Source organism: Lepus europaeus, chromosome 3 (assembly GCF_033115175.1).
Source record: "Lepus europaeus isolate LE1 chromosome 3, mLepTim1.pri, whole genome shotgun sequence".
Classification (NCBI taxonomy): domain Eukaryota; kingdom Metazoa; phylum Chordata; class Mammalia; order Lagomorpha; family Leporidae; genus Lepus; species Lepus europaeus.
Window position 1 is genome coordinate 146,822,728 of NC_084829.1, and position 13,850 is coordinate 146,836,577.

Genomic DNA, 13,850 nt, shown 5'->3' on the forward strand with positions numbered 1-13,850 from the left:
GAGCCCGGCGGACGCGCGCGCGCAGGCCCGGCGGGAGCGCGCACGCCGCCCTCTGACCCCCGCGGCGACGTGGCGCAAGGTAGGGCTGGCGGAGCCGTGGATTTGGCTCTGCGAGGTTCGCTCTCGGGTTCGACTACAGAATCCCGTTGGATTTAAATTTGCCTTCTTGGAGGGGACCCTAGACCCCTGGCTTTGGAACTGAGGAACTAGGCCCGAGTGGAGTGGCTCGTTCGCCGTGCCCGATGGGGCGGGAGCCGCCCAGATCCCTGGCCTCACGGGGCGGTGCTGGTCCCAGGAGCTCGTTGTTGAAGGAAATGGGTGCGCTGCCGCTGGGTGTGTGGTGATGCCCGCCACGGGCCTTTCCGCCGGCTAGCCCAGGGTGCCCACACTGTTACCTAAAGCTAGGACCGTGCTGTGGCCCGTTAAACCTGTGGGGTTCCTCCCGCCAAGGCAGTGAGCTGGGAAGGGGGCCTGGAAGCGGATGCAGGGTACCTTCACCTGGCTTTGTTAGAAAATGCCTGTCCACGTCCCACTGCCATCCAACGTTGGTCCAAGGGCCGAGAGACGAAGGAGCGGTGATTCAGGGTGCCTGCAGGGTGGTCGGAGTCCCTCACCCAGGGTCCACTCCAGGGTCCATTCCGTGGACTCGGCAAGACTCTTCCCAATAGCAAGAAGGCGCCTGTAATCCTGCCAGTGTGGATGGGGGCACAGATGGGAAAACATGGTTTTCCTCATCCTTTTTGTCGCTACAATTTTAGTCCCAGCTGTAGTGCCTTGGAAAGGACAGCCATCACATAATTTGCCATCGATAAATAAAGCCAAGTCAGGAACTCACAGATTCATCATAGAGTTAAATCCCATTCTTAAAAAAAAAAATAGCTTTTTTTTAAAAAATTAAGTCAGTCTGTTATTTTGTCTAGTGTGGCTGCAGACGAGGGCCTGTTCCTCAGCCCAGAGTTAGAGAGCCACTGTTCAGAGAACTAGACAGGAAGCGTGGAGCAGCAGGCAGGTAAGGCTTGGGGAAGAAGACCATGGGTTCTCCTACATGGTGCCCTACTCTAAGCTCACTGACCTGGATTGAGACAGACATCTTCCTTTGCTTCCCTTACCTTCCAATAAAATAAAGGAGCAAAGTCAGAGGTTCTCTAAATCCCATGATTTCATGACTGTACTAATTGAAAGCTGGGACTTTCCCCTTGACCAACTCAGCTAGCTCAGTCACTGTCTCCCACCTCAAATGAATCATTCGTGCTGGAAACGCCAGGGTCTTCTTTGACCCTCCATCTCAATGATTTTCCGTGCCAAATTTAAAAAAAAAAAAATCCTTTTTACTTGCCTTTCACATTCACCCCTAGTTAACTTCTCAAGCAAATTGGGATTTCTGTTCCCTAAGCAGTCTTTTCTCTAGTGTTTCCCACGTCAAACCCACTACCACACAGTTCTCCTATGACACCCATTTCATCTTGATCTTGTTATTTTTCCAGTTAGACATCTGCAATGGCTGTATATATGCGTGGGGTAAAGTAAGGCATTTTGGCCTGATTAATCTTCTTTTCTCCATCAAATGCTATGCACAATCTAATTCCAAGCTACCTGTGCTCATATGATTGATTTAAGTCCTTGCTTGTTAACTATATGGTTCAAATCCCATGTCTCATGAGAGGTGTCTGTAGTACATAGACCTATTTTAAGCATTTCCACATGCACCAAATGGCACTATTACCTGTTTCATAAGTCTGGTTGTCAGTTTACAGATTATCTCCCAAACCCATGGGAGCAAATTTTTGCACTAGTTTTTAATCTCCACCCAAGTATCTAGTACACTACCATTCACACTGTGGATGCTTAATTAATATTTATAATTTGAAAAATGAAATGTTTACTTTCCCTTTCATTTCATGCTATCCTCATTTTAATTTTCTATCCTATGTTCCAGCTCCTCAGGGAATCTTCTCTTACTGCCTTTTCAAGATAGTTTATCTAAAATTTTTAAGTTATGACCAGAGAGAATGCCAGTAGTCACACATTTCTTCAAATACTCCTTTCTCTAATACTCACCCATTTTGACATAGACTTCTAAAGCAAAGCTATTATCTGTGTGGCTTAATTACCCAAAGAAGTGAAAGGGACCCCGATAATTTAAGGCAAAAAGGGAAAAATAAAACCAACTAGGTTTGACATATATAGTGTATTAAAAATTAGGAGGGCCTTGCCTACTCGAATCACATCTTGCAGTAGCTCCTGGTGCTTTTTTCTAGAGGCTTTTCTGAAGTTGATGAAGGTACAAGAACTTTAAAACAAACAAACAAACAAACAAAAACACAATTAGAAACCCCAGACAGAAGCCTAAATTGTCAGAGAGAGGTTGTCAGAGATATTCAGTTGATGAAGGAAATACAGCAACCAAATTATTCTTCCCTTTGTTCAATGTCAGGGCAGATAGCATGTGTGTTCTGATTGATTTCTTTCCCAAGTAGACCCATCTGTACTTGGGCAGCCCAGGGGCTAATGCAACAGATAAGTCAAGACTAAAGCTTAAGTCATGTGCTAATTAAAGAAAGCCTCATTGGCCCAAGACCAGTGTAAGTGGGTGGGGGCTGATTTGCAGCTGTGAAATCATGGGACAATTCGAATTAGCAGCTGGGACTGTGGTGGGAAATACCATTCCTCTTGTAATATGCTCCTAAAGAATTATGAGAGAAAGATAGTTTGAATCACCAAAATGACAGAGTCTAAAGTCTCATAGCTGTAGTTATATTTTCTGTATAAATTCATTTGAAGTATGAAGAATGTGACAGTTAGGATACAATTATATGGTAATTTAGAAGCAACCTGTCAAGGATATGTTCCTAACCCCAAATCACCTTTTCAGTTTTGTAAAAATAATGAAGGAATTTGAACCAAGGCAACCTGGAACGTAGTAAAAGAAGACTCAGGTTTTGTTCCTGTACACCACAGACTTCCTATAGGACATTGTTGAAATTAAAATATGTATTTCAGTGTTTCACAATTTAAGTTAACAATTAGATTAATACAATTTATTAAAATTAGATGTATTAACAGTTCATAGTATACAGAATATATTTTCATGAAATAAAGGAAGAAGTGAATAATTCTATTCCCTGAAAGGCTGTGCCTTCAAGGTGTTCTATTTGCATTTCAGGCAGCTAGCACTAGGTGGTACTAGTTTGTGTGTGAGCAGATAAGCAGGTAGCCTTCTGTTGGGTGAGATTAATAAAGAGGACGTCTTACAGGGGTGGGGAATCTTTTTTCTGCCAAGATCTATTTGCATATTTATAAATCATTGATGGGTCATACATATTATCAACTTAAAAATTAGCCTTACTATAGATTTAGGGAGTCTAGAGACCCTCTTGCAGTTGCTTTGACAGGGCCACACCAAATGATTTCTTAGGCTTAATGTAGCCCTTGAGCTTGATGTTTCCCACCCCTGTAATTAATCAGTTGTCTACAATTAGATAGTTGTAAAGTTGTTAAGCTAATAACACTTTTGGAGCAGAAGGTAATATTTAATTTCTATGTATAAATCTCTCATTGTTCAAAAAAATTCGATGCAGTTCAAATTATCTGGGAGAATTTTATTTTATTTTGTCCCATAAATATTCTTAATAATCAGTTGTCAGGCCTCTGGAATTATAAAATTGCAGTGGCAGCAAAGTGAAATCTCCCCAGCTAACTGTCATGCTAGTAAGAAGTGGGCTCATAGGGAGTTCTTGATATCAGACAAGCATGTTGCTTAGCTTTAGTCAACAGCTATTGTCACATGAGAATGAGGAAAGGGTGGCACCCTATCTCCTTTATATATATATATATATATATATATATATATATATATATATAATTTCCTGGAAACCCAGATAATTATGTGAAAGCAGCCCTGTGTTATTTTCAAAATTACAAAACCTTGCATAAAGAAAAAATACACACACACATACACACACCTACATCTTCAGCAACCCTTATTTTAGGAATTCACCCAAAAGAATAAATAGATATGCATACTTATTTCAATGAGTAGTCTTTTTTTCCAAACCATTTGAGTCCCATTTCCCCCTGGAGATAGAGTTCCTACACTAAAATCCTGGTTTAATTTAGCAGCCTATAATTGTTGCATGAATTGTTTAACCTCTCTCTGTGTGTGGAATATAGACAATATTATGGCTCCTAATGACCTACATGTCCTAATATTCACACATTTGTGTAATATGCCGCTGAGTATGGTCAGGTGCTGTAACTTACTTCTAAACAATGGACTATGTCACAGATTTTTAGCTATCACTCCCATGAGGATAAATATTGTAGCTTTAGTCATGTTGGCAGACTGTCCTCTCCATTCTGGCTTTTATGAAACAAGTTTTCTTGTTAGTAGGCACATGTGGCATAGACTTAAAAGTATCCATTGGATAACAGCCAGCTAGGAATTGAGATCCTTGACAAAATTTTAAAGGAACAAAATTTTGCCAGTGACTATACATAAATTTAGAAACCAATCCCTTCCAGGTCTGGCCTTCAGAAGAGACTTTCACCCTGACCAACACCTTGAATTGGAGCTTCATGAGAGATCTTAAAGCAGAGGATCCCACTAAGTCATGCCCTGACCCAAACAAAATGTGATGAAAAATTGATTGTTATTTTAAGCATTAAGTTTATGGTCATTTGTTGCATAGTAATAGTTAACTAGTACACCATGGCTTGTTTCTCTCATTTCGACAAATGGGGAAGAGTAGTTCTCCCCACATTTCCATCCCCACCCCAAAATGTGCTATTTTGAGGGTTAAATGACTTAATACCTGTGCAGTGCTTACAACAATGCCCGGCATGTGTGAGCACTCCATAGCGTTGGGTGTGTCTTCTCAGTCAGATCCCAGAGCTGAAGTCAGGTGTCTTAGCAGAGAGGCTGGTAGGCACAAGGTGAGAGGAGTATTTCAGTACTGCTTCAACCCAAGGAGACAAATTGTGACATCATTTTCATCAGTCATGTACTACCTAGGAGCAATGTTGTGGCAGAGGCTGACAGCTGCTAGGGCCTCTATTGAAGCATGGGAGTCCTGTCCTTTTTAGGTGAGGGCAGAGACCACACCCTTGAGGGACTAGGCAATGAGGAAGAAGCCTGAGCACAGGATCATGGGTAGATTTATTCTTTAGTACTTTTGACAAACTCCGTGAGAAAATTCAGAAAACCTTGAGTTAGCCTGTGTGATGCGTCTCTAAGGTGTCACTTATTAGCTTTTATTATTATAATAAAATACCTGAAGCAAACTACTTTATAAGGAACAAAGTTTATTTCGTCTTACAGTTTTAGATGTACACAGTCCATAGTGCAGAATTTGGCCTCTGGTGATGATGTTCTTCCTGGCAGAGTTCTGAGGAGGCACAGAACATCACATGGCAACAGTGTGTGTTTATCTGTCCTGGTCTCTTATTAGGCCACCAAGATTCAGTCCTAGGGACTTCACCCTCAAAGACTAACCCAATCTAATTATTTCCCACAGACTCCAACTATAAACATCATAACTGGATTAAATTTCCACCCTGTTGGTGCCATTAGCATATGACTATGGAGACCAAACTCCTGAGTTTAGAGTCAGATGTTTAAGCCACAGGTAGTAAGTGTTTGCATTAAGATCTGCAGCTGAAACCTCTGTTAAGCCACGCAGTGCCAACCTCCTCGACAGGAGGGACAATATCTGTAGTCTGACTAGCTTATTCCTGTATCCCCAGAAGCTAGGAGAGTATGAATATTTGATGTTAATCAGCGTTGGCTAAATGATATTTGTGATACACTGATAATTGTAAATTGTTATTGCTTCATATTTTGAGATGGTAGGACACTTTTCAGAGACCTTTCTCTTGCCTGACGTTATACTTTGGCGATAAAGGAAGGAGGGTGCATAATAACACTGGACTAGAAGCTCACCTGGCCACAGCTGTCTTGGCTCATTTTTGGGAGCAAGGAAAAGCTGGTCCTCTAGGTCAGTTCATTATTTTCCATTCCAATAAACTATTGAAAATGACAAGCCAATTTGTTTCTCTAAAACAAAATATTTCCTGAATAGATAAATTACCAAGCATTATTTCCATTGCTCATTAGTTATAGAAATGATTCGGGATGTATTCTGAGTCTGGAAGATAGGGCAGGAGATAAATGTGTGTAAACAAATCCGTAATTAGGAGTTTATATTATTGATCACTCCTTGCATTAGGAAGCACTCTTAAGTCCTGAAAGCAAAAACATAAGTCTGGAATAGTTTTCCCCTTAGAAGAATTAGATGGCTTCCAGATCACAGATGAGGGAATGGTAAGACTTAGAGACTTTCCAGTTTGCTTCTTCAGTATTCAAAAGGGGAAACATGGAGCACATTTTCCATTCCTATCAGTTTACAAAGCTAAGGCTAGTTCTTGGAAAATGGTCCTCTGATTTCACTCTGGAATGACTTTCCCTTGAGAACAAAAAACAAGCAAACAAACAAAAACCATCCAGGACAGATATGTATCTTCTTACCTTTTTCCTCAAGATTGGGAAGTCAGAAAGTGGAGTGTGAAATCTGAGTACTCTGGGTGAAACACAAAGTTCTCAATTTGTTCCTGTGATGGAAATCAACTATTAACAACTATTCCGGAATCAACTATTAAAAAACAGCCAATTTTGGAATAGGTAGTATTTTATTTACCAGGATTTTGGACAGCTGATAGCAGAGGAGCATGTGAGGCATGAGGATGGGGATTATAAGGGCCTCAGGGTTGTGAAAAGATTGCAAGGGAAGGTGATGGCCTCCAAAGTCTGTCTCTGAATATTTACATCAATACTTCTAAGTATGGACTCCTTGAAGCTAACCAAGGCTGCCACTCCATAACCCTAACTCTATATCTGTTTTTTACATGAATTGAACATTAAACTAAGATAAAACTACATAGGATGCAACTCTAAAATCATCATTCATGATTTGTCCTGACACACTGAGGAAAATTTTGCTGCATGTAGAACTTTCATTTTTTTCTGTACACAAAAGAAGAATCAAAGTACTTGCCCTTATTATCTTTTTCACAGAAATCCTGGAACTAGTTTCATTGACATTTTATGCTCCCTGAGACATTATGATTTCATGTCACTCATGTTTTGCCAATGGAAAGGACAGTAAAATCAATTTCTGAGCCAGGACCAGAGTCTAGAACATTTTACTCCCATGTAATGTGACTTAATTAATATTGAAATGAAACACACTCAAATAAAAACTAGATTAATCCAGAATTTGCTTTTAGTTCACTGCCCTTCTGTTTAATTTTATTTCCAACCTGAAATGGCAATGCCTAATGTAAGACCACTTGAATCATTTGTTAAAGCCCATGTCTCTACAACCCAAATGCCACATTATCTTTGGGTGCTTAATCCATCTCAATTCTCTTCTAAGATGTTTCAGAGTTGAATGAACTGGCCATATCCAGATTCTGCTCCCCCACTTCTCCATGTATCTCCTGCAGAGAAATATCAAAATATTATAAACAACATATGCTTCTATTTCTTCCTTTCCTTGGTGAAGTCACACAATAATGTTCCCTGGAGAAATCTATCAGACTGTTGCCTAAATGCTATGATTACTTTTGTTGCATCCCACATTGAATTAAATGCTTCTAATATTTGTAAAAGACCAGAAGCATTTGTGAAATAGGGAAAAGAAGGCTTTAGAAAGAAACAGCAGGCAAATAGCATTTTGTGGGGCTGGATGTAATGCAAAGTGCACCAGAGTGAATGCGCCTGATCTAATGTGGAAGCTCATAGTTAGAGGACACTGACTTGACATAATACTAACAATATCATCATAGCATTCTTCAGTTGACCTACAATATTTGAAAAGATGGATCTTCAAATCAGCACTGAGAAGAATAGATTGAGAGGAAGATGGATCTGGATAAGAAACTGTGTTATGGGAACCTGAAGCATGAACAAGGCTGGGAATATCTACCCTAAATTTCAACCTCAGACATACTTTGATTTTTCTGTAGGATCAGATTAAATGAGACAAAAGGGCTATGACTAGGCTAGAATCCAGATTAGGAATGATATTCCTATTTTCTACCTTCTATGCTTGCCTCTGCCCTTGAAGTCCTTGGTTATCATTCTTTTGCTTTGCAATTTTCACTAGTAGATGCAAGTTATTTCTCACCCCCAAAATAATGTGAATCCATCTTGGTAAATACAAGAAACTAAGCTAATTTTAGGTGAAGAGCTTATATTAATGTAATATGTTTAAAATCATTTCAAACTTTTTAAAACCAATTATTGTAACTTCAGTATCTATCTCATGAGCTTTTCAAGTTATCCATATTTAGAATTTAGGGAAATAAGGGACATGTGAGGTATCCAAGGTCTCACAATACATAGCTGGAAGTGGGATCTCTTGATCTTGTAGTTTTGTGGTCTCAGGAATATCTCACTCGAGAAAGAAATAAGAAGAAAGAAAGATGAGCAAATAAGTTGGTATTTAAGAGACTGCTATAGTTTGATTTGGCTTCTTAAATTATGCAGATGTTTAGTTTAAGTCCCAAAGTCATGGATTAATGGTACTTACAGGGTGAAGCCTTTATACAACCATGGTATCTAAAGTTGAGGCCTTTGGAAAGTGATGGGATTGGACAAGGTTGTGAGTGTGGAGTTTTATAATCAAATCATGATTGCTCTCTAAGGAGAAACCACTTAAACATGTGCCTAAAAGTTCTCTGTCTTCCTACTTCTTGACTCACTAGGTGGTCCTCCCTCCACATGACTCCTCCCATCTACCACCCTCGTCAGGCTTCACTCCATTGGAGCTGCCTGATCTTAGACTGTGAAGCTTCAAAAACTGAGCCACAATAAATCTTCATAAGTAACTTCTCAGGTATTTTAGTTATAGTGACAGAAAGGTAATACTAAGGAAATTATTAACCCTACCATTTTACCAATACAGATACTAAATGCCTGTCCAAGGCCACAGTGCAAATCATTGGCAGTACTGGAACTAGCAGACTGACTGGTGCACCCAAACTACTTTGAGGTAGCATAGGGAATTAAAAAGAGAAAAATATCATATTGTCCTGATACTGCCTTTTTTAGCATTTGATCGATTTTTCTTCTGGATTTTTGCAGCTCACAGTCTGTAAATTCAAATGAAGTGGCTCTGGATAGCCACAGTTGATAAAAAATTGTTTCAATGCTTGTTGATAAAATTATACTTTCTCCAAGGGAAATAATTTTAAAATCATTTAAAACTAAGAGTCTCTGCATGGAGAGAAAAGCAAAAGAGATAGATAATTAAAGGAGATTTTGGTAATGAAAAGATTAGAAATGAGGAGCTGAACCCACCCTGTGTAGGCTTCTGGAATTCATGGCCAAGGACATGATGTTTGGTGGAATAGGAGAGGTACCTATGATGACAGAAGGGACAAGTAGATGCTAAAAGGGGAAACAAACAAAACAAAAACCACAAACAAAGAAGTTTCTTCACATGTTTACAGTAGAGTTCAGATTGAGGTGGATTTGAAAGATAGTTTCTAATATTACATTTAAAGGCATCTTCAAAAGTCACCTCTACTGTGATAGTAATTTGCTGTATTTGCTATTCAGGGAGCAATGGTTTTATTTGTCCTATTTTATGAACAAATCTATTTGAATAATAAAGTATCCTATAAAAGGATTCTAGTATAAAACATTACTTACTATTTTTTAACACAAGGAAAAAAGTCCTTGAGATTCAGTTTGAAATAAAGAATTTAAGCTTAAAAAAAACCTATTCCATATCTCCTACAGAAGTCATAGTCCATGTTGTTTACTGATACTGTTTGTATAATTTGTCTAGATGAATATTCATCAAATGCTTGATTAATGTTAGTATCAATGTTAGACTAATAATCTGCTGCAGAGGCAAAAACAGAGAATTTACAATCGTTCAGAAGTACTGGGGGGAATAAAATGCAATACAGTTGGAGTCAGTGCCTGAAATACAACTTTAAGAATGCACTGTCACAGAGAATGGCAGGGCCAAGACTTTTGTTCCATGGACTCAAGAGGCCACAGTCTGATGTAACCTCCCCCAGTCTGTTTGCCTCTGGCTATGTGATCCACACTCTCATCTCAATTCTCTCTGGCTTGGCTGTTGCTGGCTGCCTCCACTCTGGTCCAAGCCAAACTGGCCCTGATCCACTGGCTTAGTCATTACCCTCTGCCACATGGGCTTGGCTGTCTTGCTCAGCCTCTTCCCTCATTCTCTTGGGGATGAATAATAGAAGCATGCTAAAAGACTGAAGATCTTACCCTCTTGGAGGATGATTTTTTATAATTAATGAAAGTGGCCCTATTATAATAGGATGTTGTAGCATGCAATTATTAAGTGCTCTGTAATGAGATCTTCTATATGTGTCTATATTACCCTCTGAATACATTTGTATCTTCTAGAGTTTAAAACAAGATTATAGGAAATAAAATCCATATAATACGTATAGTCATACTTAATAAAGCAGAACATCTAAAATCAGAAGGCAATGAACATTTCTACTAACAGACAGCAACAAATGCCAGAAATTTGCAAAGATGTATTGTTTGTATCAAACTTAACTATTTTAGATTAGTGTGAGATTTTATGGTAACGTTGTGTTAATGGCTTTGGAGCTAGGGACTTGATACCTTAATATCAGGCTGAAGCCAGCTTAGTGGTCCAGCAAGTGTCTGAAAGCATGAACAAATGCCAGATATAATGAGTTTCCAATTAAGATGTTAACAGGTACACTCAAAACCCTCCTTTTTGGCCATGAGTTTCCTTGGTTCTTCTGACAAAGATAACAGTTTTTCTCTATTAGTCTTCATAGAATGAAAGAATTCCATTTTTATAAATCATTACATTTAAAAATTATTTCTTTAGAGAAAATTTCAAATATATTTAAGAGTAGAGAGATGAGCTTGTTAAACACTTATATACTTGCCACCTAGATTCAATATTTCTAACTTTGAGTATATTTTTGTTTCCTCAATACCTTGACTGCCCACCTAGATTATTTAGAAGTCAATTTCAGGCATTGTACCATTTCTTTATGTGTCTGTTTTTGATTAAAGATTTATTTATTTAATTTGGAAGTCAATAATTACAGAGAGAGAAGGGGAGACAGAGAGAGAAAAGAGATTCTCCATGCACTGCTTCACTTCCCAGATGGCTACAACAGCTATCTCTGGGCCAGGCCAAATTGAAGAGCCAGCAGCTTTATCAAGTCTCCCACAGGAGATGCAAGGGCCCCAACACTTGGGCCATCTTTCACTGCTTTTCCCAGGCCGTTAACAGGGAGCTGCACTGGAAGTGGAGCAGGTGTGACATGAACCTGCACCCATATGGGATGCCAGCATCCCAGGTGGCGGCATTAGTCGCCACATCAAACACCAGTCCCATATGACAGTGATTTTTATCAAATAAATTTTTACTTAGCCTAGTCCTCTACCTCTCAACCATTTCACCTAGACTATCACTAAAACAAATATATTTTATTTTGAAATTATATAGAAATATCTTCCCCAATATCACAAAACTTCTATTCAACACAGAGAAAATAACAGAATCTCATGAAATGTCTGGTTACTGGTTCACTAATTATTGAAATAATCTTGTGCATAATCCATACTTAATCTCTGCAAAACTTCACTGTATTTAAAACTCACCTAATCAGAGAAACAGTCAATATACCAGGAAACAAAGAAAGGATTGAAAGATATATTTGAAAGAACAGTTAAAATATGTATAAACATTTTGAAAATACACAGTTCTTCATGACAAATAACATTTAAACCATTTAAAATCAAATTATCTTACTTTATATGCAGTATTTTTTAGTCTGACTTTCTAATATCTTAACCAATCAGAGTGGGGACCACAAATTAAAATATGGTAATAGGATTGAAACAAGCCCATGAACTAATCAAGAAGAAATAATTGCCTGAGTGTCTTGTGGACTCTTGGGAGAGTCTAGAGGAGAAGCTAGGGAAACTCAAACATAAAAACTAAAAAAAAAAAAAAAAAAAAAACCCTGAATCTACCTTGTGACTATACATTTTTATCAGTCCTCAGAGTGCTGTAAATGCAATAACTTTCTATAGCATGAAAGAAAATGTTATCATGTTTAATAAATTCTATTTAAGAAAATCTAAAGCATGTGTATTTATTAAAATTTTTGTTAAAAGTGGCTAAAATAAAAACAACTAAATCATTTTCCATTTAAATATAATGACCCAATTTACCTACATTCCTTGGCTTTTTATAATATCTAATTTCTAAAAATTCCTGGATAGTCAAGTTTTCATTGGAAATTTATATTAGCAGCACTGGCAGCCCATATAGTCCTGGCTGTGCCACTTCCAATCTAGCTCTGTGCTGATGTGCCTGGGCAAACAGCAGAGGATGGCCCAAGACCTTGGGCCCCTGCACCCACATGTGAGACCCAGAAGAAGCTCCTGGCTCCTGGCTTCAAATTGGCTCAGCTCCAGCCATTGTAGCCATTTGGGAGTGAGCCAGCCAATGGAAGACCTTTATCTCTACCTCTCCTTCTAACTCTCCCTTTCAAATAAATAAAATAAATCTTTAAAAAAAAAAAGTTTGTAGTGAAATGGACTTAAAAGGCAAAATTTTTGGTATAAAACATTTTGAAATCCATGCATAGTTTCTTTCATAATATGCATTTTCCATGAAACTTTTTGGAGATTTCTTGCATTTCCATAAAATATTGTTTGGTCTTCATAGAATTGTTCCTGAATTGGGTTTGCTGTGATGTCCTGGCTTGTACTGGTAATCGCTCCATACACCCCTTTATGGAACTGATGATATTATATTTCACATTCTCTATAAAGTACCTCAACATTTCTTTTCTGGTGCTAGTTTATAAAGAATAGCCTTGCACATCTTGATAAACTGATTTTTTTTTTTTTTATTTTATGGGTATCATGAACTGTTTTACCAATCAGATTTCCCTTTTCTCTTTGGCTATCATAGAGTGACATTTTTGCTCAAAATGACAGTATGACTGCATTTGAGTTTAACCCAACTCATTTCTACTTCAGGTTTTTATTACCACTTTTTTTCCCCTTTTTTTGCCTTTGTGTAATTTGTACTTCATAACTCATTGGCATTTTTTTAAAAAAATTTGCTTATTTGAAAGGCAGAGTTAAACAGAGAGGGAAAGGGAGAGACAGAGATCTTCCATCTGCTGGTTCACTCCCCAAATGTAAGCAATGGCCAGAGCTAGACCAATCTGAAGTCAGGAGCCAGGAGCTTCTTCCTGGGTGCAGGGGCCCAAGCGCTTGGGCCACTCTCTGCAGCTTTCCCAGGCACATGAGGGATGCTGGCACCATAGACGACAACTTTACCCATTATACCACATTGCCATTCCCCTCACTTGGCATTTTTATAAATAATTAATTTGAGAGGCAGAAAGATAGAAAAAGAGATAGACAGATAGACAAAAAGTCAAAGCTTCCATTTCCTTATTTACTTCCTAAATTCTCACAGTGTCTTGAGTTGGGCTAGGCCAAAGCCATGAGCCAGGAATTCAATCCAGGTCTCCCACAGGAATGACAGGAATGCAACTACTTAAACCATCATTGCCGCTTTCTAGGGTATGTAATGCCAGGAGGCTGGAATTGGGAGTTGGAACAAGGTATCCAACCCAGCTTCTGGGATACAGAAAAATCCCATTTTTCTTTGACCCCTCTTAACACACACAAGCTAATGTCTGCATAGTTACTTTAACAATTGTATATTGGCATATTTTATATGTTCCTTTAATCTTAAATATCCTTTTGCAATATAAAAATTTAACCCATC

The 13,850-nt window shown here is 38.6% G+C and overlaps 1 long non-coding RNA gene across 1 annotated transcript in view; it reads left to right on the forward strand.

Moving 5' to 3' along the window:
* The first annotated feature begins 52 nt into the window (after positions 1–52).
* Positions 53–13,850, forward strand: part of LOC133756242 (uncharacterized) — a 128,663-nt gene continuing 114,865 nt past the window's right edge. Inside the window, exon 1 of the long non-coding RNA XR_009865527.1 lies at positions 53–79. This is a non-coding gene — a long non-coding RNA (uncharacterized LOC133756242). The remainder of the gene's footprint in view (positions 80–13,850) is intronic.